The following is a 4,787-nucleotide window of genomic DNA, read 5'->3' on the forward strand; positions in this document are numbered from 1 at the left end:
ACTCACTTTGTAGACCAGGCTGGCCTCGAACTCAGAAATCCGCCTGCCTCTGCCTCCCGAGTGCTGGGATTAAAGGCGTGCGCCACCACGCCCGGCTGGAACAAGACTCTTAGGAAATGGGGTGAGTGGAAGGACATGCCCAGCTGGCTGAGAGTTGGGGTTGGGAGGAACTTCAGACAGTCAGCTCAGGACCACCTACCTAGCTGGGAAGAGCCCCTCAAAGTTTTGTTTGTGTTCATTGAAGTGCCTGGGGATGGTGCTCAAAGCCTTGTACATACAGGTGTAGGCAAGTGCTATACAGCTGGGGTATGAGGTCAGAAGTCAGTGGCTGTGATCTCAGACCATCCTGTGAACTTCATTTGCCCTCCACCTGTAGAGATGGATGACAGCGCAGCTCTCAGGGCTGGTGTGGAGATAGGAATGCATTTAAGAATTTGGCTTGAGAGTCACATCCAAATCCCTGTAGCTGGCCTTCCTACTTCTGTGAGCTCCTGAGCAGACCGTCCAGTAGACTTTGAGAAGAATTCATAAATGAGTCATGGCTCATAGATCAGGAAAGGACTGAAACTTTGAAAGGCAAGAGAGGTTAGCAACCATGGAGTCCCAGTGAACATGCATTGGTTTCTAGAGGGCAGGGTGATGGTGCTGTCTGTATAGGTACAGCCATATTGCTATAGTCTGTATTTCATTCATTACCCCAAGGCGGACAGGTACCTGAGAGTGAGCTGCTGTTCCTAGCTCCTGCTTTCCACTAGCATAAATCACTGCTCTGGACATCTTGGGGATCTGAGGTAATGCTCAGATCCCACTTAAGTTTGTGTGTCCCAGCCTGTGGCTGGAGCTTTGGGGACAGGTGCCTATCTGGCAAATTGGAGGTTCTGGCTTTTGTTCCCAGCCCTGCAACAAACAAGCAAATTCAACATTGCTTGTTCCTTCAGAGGTCACTTCAGATCACTCCGGAATCCCTTCCTAAACTTGGAGGGAGGCAGCCACTGGGCCACTGTTATGAGGGCAAGCTGAAAAGGGTCAAGTGTTAGGGTAGAGTATGTTCCAGGCATCTCCACAGAGCTAGGTTGAGCATGGCCAAGGGCAGCACCAGGGCAGGAGCTTCTATTGTAAGAGTGGCCTTCGTGCAGAGATAGGTAGTAGGGTAGTGCTCAGGTCACTGCCCCTTTGTCCTTGGATTTCAGTGCCTTGTTGGGGAGGGCCAGCTGGCTGGAGATGGCTTTATACAGGGTGTACATCTGTATCCGGACCTCACCGTCATGTAAAGTCACGCAGAGAGGGTGTAGACAAAGAACCTATCCCTCCTGTCCCTGCCAAGAGGCAACTGAGGAAAAGGCTAGTCTAGCCAGAGAGCTGGGAGGTCAGAAGGGCAGATGAATGGAAGGTACTCTGGAACACACAGAATTGCTTCAGTTGTTCTTACACTGGGACTGCAGCTGCTGAGGACCTGACAGAATCATGACCTTGTGACCTTGGCTAAGTGAATGAGTTCTTAAGTCTTCCAGTAATACAGAGAGTTTAAGGCCCTGGGTAGTACAGTTAGTAAATAATGGTCAGAATCCCACCATGTGGTCCCAAAGGCATAAGTGTCTATTCTATAGCAGCCAGCTGTGGCATTTGCCAACCTTTTAAGAATTGCTTGGGGGTTGGAGTGGGGAGGAGGAGTATCAGCTAAAAGGATGACTTGGTGGTTAAGAGCACTCACTGACTGCTCTTCCAGAGGACCTGGGTTCAGTTTCCAAGCACCCACATGGCAGGCAGTTGACAAGTGTTTCACAACTTCAGTTTTGGGAGATCTGGCACCCTCTTCTGGCATTTCAGGCACCAGGCACTCACCAGTTTCATCCATACATGGAGGCAAAATCCTCATATACATAAAATAAAAATAAGTATTAAAAACAATAAGCTGCTCACACTGGTTTTCTGGGTTGTACTCCTTGCCCGAGAGTCAGGCTGAAGAGATGGCTCAGTGGTTAAGAGCTCTGACTGCTCTTCCAGAGGTCCCGAGTTCAATTCCCAGCAACCACATGGTGGCTCACAGCCATCTGTAATGGGATCTGATGCCCTCTTCTGGTGTGTCTGAAGAGAACTATGGTGTACTCAGCCTGAGAGTCCCTTGCACCCATGTTTTTGTCTACCCTGTTAAAGCTATTCATTACCATATTTTGACAGGGTATTCTATCAAAGCTGTTTTTCTTCAGTACTATTGGCTGTTGCTTCAGCTAACTGTGTTCCCCAAGGTGGGGTTCTTTTTCATTGTGTATGCACCTGCAGAATTATTTGGATTCCAGAAACTTGCTCATCAGCATAGACGACGAGACTATGATGTTGCCCAGATAAATACCTCTAGTGGGCATGCTCTTGTTATGGAAATACTCAGAGACAGATGTGGGTGGGTGGGATGGGGTGGTCTTCCAGACCATTGAGGGACTGGGAAGGAAGATGAGTCATTCTGGAACTTGTTGGTTTCTGTCATGTGCCCTCCATTTCCATACCCTTCCACCCTCAGGGCTGTGCCTGAATTTTTGAGACAGGGCCTGTCATTTCACTTGAAGCTCATGGATCCTGTCCCACAGCTAGTCAGCAAGCCCCTGAATTCACCTATCTCTGCTGGCCAGTGTTGGGATTTTAGGTATTTGTGGCATGCCTAGCTCTTCCTTAGGCATGAGGGATTTGAATTCAGGTTATCCACAAATATTGCTATCCCCTGAACCGTTTCCTCAGTCCCTACTGATTGCCTTTTACTGTTTGAACATCCTCGATGGTTGGCCTGGCCTCTCAAGGCGTCCCAGTAGACGCAGCCCTCCTCTCCTTGGTTTTATACATGCAGAAGGTGAATGGCATCTGTGTTGGATCCTACAGCTTGCGGCTCTCATGTTGCTCTCCACCCCGCTTCTTCCACTCCTCAGGTTCTGATGACACAAGCTACTTACACTTCTGGCTTGGAGCAGGTCTCCCCTGAGATCCCCATCCTTGTCCACATCGGTGACTGGCCAAGGCAGACAGTTCCAGAGTTCCTCAAGCAAAGCGCCTGTGTTGGCTGCACTGCTGTGTCCACTGTCACTACAGGCAACAGTGGCCTCCCTCTAGCCTGCAAAACATTTGAAGCCATATCTGGAGAGGCAGCCTTTGAGTCTGGGTGGGATGTGGGCCTTCTAACTCAAACATCCTGTGCTCATGGAGTCCTCAAGGGCCTAATGGGAAGCCTTTCTGGCTGCCTAGCAGCCCCAGGACATCCTGTTTCTCCCAGAGACAAGGACTCTGGTCTACAGCTGATAGAAACTGCTGTTCCATACTTGACTCCCACCTCTCTGAGGTGGACTGTGACGCTCCTGCCTCTGGCAGCTTACTCAGCAGCCACTGTGGGCTGTACATTGAGGTCCCTGAGGGTCTTTCTACTGCTTTCCCATGCTTCATCTCACCCCAGCCTTTCAGGCCACCCTCTGTAAGTATCTTGTCCACTAAAGACCTCAGGGGTGCTGTGATAGAATTCCTGTCAGGCCATTGGGGTCACCTTATGCTAACGCAGAGTCAGCCCTGGGTGCTGTATTGAACCTACTGGTAAAACCTAAATTCCTCCAGGAGCTTTGTTTGCCCTGGCTCAGTAGTAAATCCCCTGCTTAGGAATACCCGCCCCCTCCTCCCCCCCTAGTGAGGAACTAGGCATGCACAAAGCCTTATGCTCCTTCTACACATCCCTCCTAAGAGATTACAAGTGGTATGTGAAACTAACTCCCATGTCAGCCCTTTGGCTATAAGGGCCTTCCAGGTAAGCTAAGTCTCGGAGTCACCACTTGATAGATAAGTTGAGAAATAGAATGAGGGAATGAAGACACACCTATGTTATCTTTACCTTTGCTCTGCCTACATTTTTCTCTGGGCCTCCTTCTCCCCATTCATTGTCTCAACTGTGTTGAGTTGGGTGCTTTGTGTTGCCCCACCCTGCGGTCTGCCCACAGGCAGAAGGTGTGCTCCTCCTCACGACAACACTCTAGGCTGTGACTGGTTTGATTTTCTAGACAGTTTTAAGTTTGCTCAGACTGACTCCAGAGCTACTCTGGCCTTTGGCCATGATGGCGGGTTCTGGGAGTCCTTTCCCAGGTGAGGGCTGCCAGGAGTGCAGCCTGCAGTGGGCGCCTGGGCACCTGACCTGCAGCTCAGCCTACGCCAGCTCTTCCATACCCACTGGGAAGAGTTCTGCTGGCTGTGCTGTTGGCTCTGGGAGAAGCGTGCGTAGAGGAGCTGAGCTGCCATGATCTCCCATGTATCAGGGTCCAAGTCAGGTCACATAGTAGCCAGCACTTATGCCTGGTTATCTTCTATGTACAGGATAGCAATTCCACCAACTCAGGAGGGTGTGTCAGACCTACCTTCCCTGTTCACTGTGACCTTCCTTGGGTCTGTCACTCAGAACTCAGGTACACCTATGTCCCATTTGTCTTGTCTACACTTCCTGTCATGTACACTCCTCTGGGCATTTCTCCAAATCCCTGGCCATGGCTGGGCTGATTAGTGTTCACTGTCTGCATAGAGCTCGGTGGAAGGCTAGGCTGAAAGTAGCCCCTTCCTGGGGTGGCCACGGTGCTTACTGGACTTGTATTTCCACAGCAGCCCTTTTCCTCCTCCCATCCCTGTCCCGTGTGTGTGTGTGTGTGTGGGGGGGGGGGGGGGGGGGGGGGGGGGGGGTGTGTGAGAGGGAGGCCAGAGTGTGGCCTCCAGTGATGTTCTTCAGGTGCTACCCACTTTTAGTTTGTTAAAAAAAATATTAATAATCATCATGT

At 50.7% G+C, this 4,787-nt stretch overlaps 1 protein-coding gene and 1 long non-coding RNA gene across 4 annotated transcripts in view; both read left to right on the forward strand.

Annotated features, from left to right (window-relative positions):
* Carm1 (coactivator associated arginine methyltransferase 1) overlaps nucleotides 1-4,787 on the forward strand; it is a 43,701-nt gene that overhangs the window by 6,653 nt on the left and 32,261 nt on the right. The gene's annotated exons all lie outside the window — the stretch shown is intronic.
* The window catches only part of LOC115031914, a 13,038-nt gene that overhangs the window by 2,817 nt on the left and 5,434 nt on the right, over nucleotides 1-4,787 (forward strand). The window contains exon 2 of the long non-coding RNA XR_003837549.1: nucleotides 287-290. This is a non-coding gene — a long non-coding RNA (uncharacterized LOC115031914). The remainder of the gene's footprint in view (nucleotides 1-286; nucleotides 291-4,787) is intronic.

The sequence above is a fragment of the Mus caroli genome, chromosome 9, assembly GCF_900094665.2.
Source record: "Mus caroli chromosome 9, CAROLI_EIJ_v1.1, whole genome shotgun sequence".
Lineage (NCBI taxonomy): Eukaryota > Metazoa > Chordata > Mammalia > Rodentia > Muridae > Mus > Mus caroli.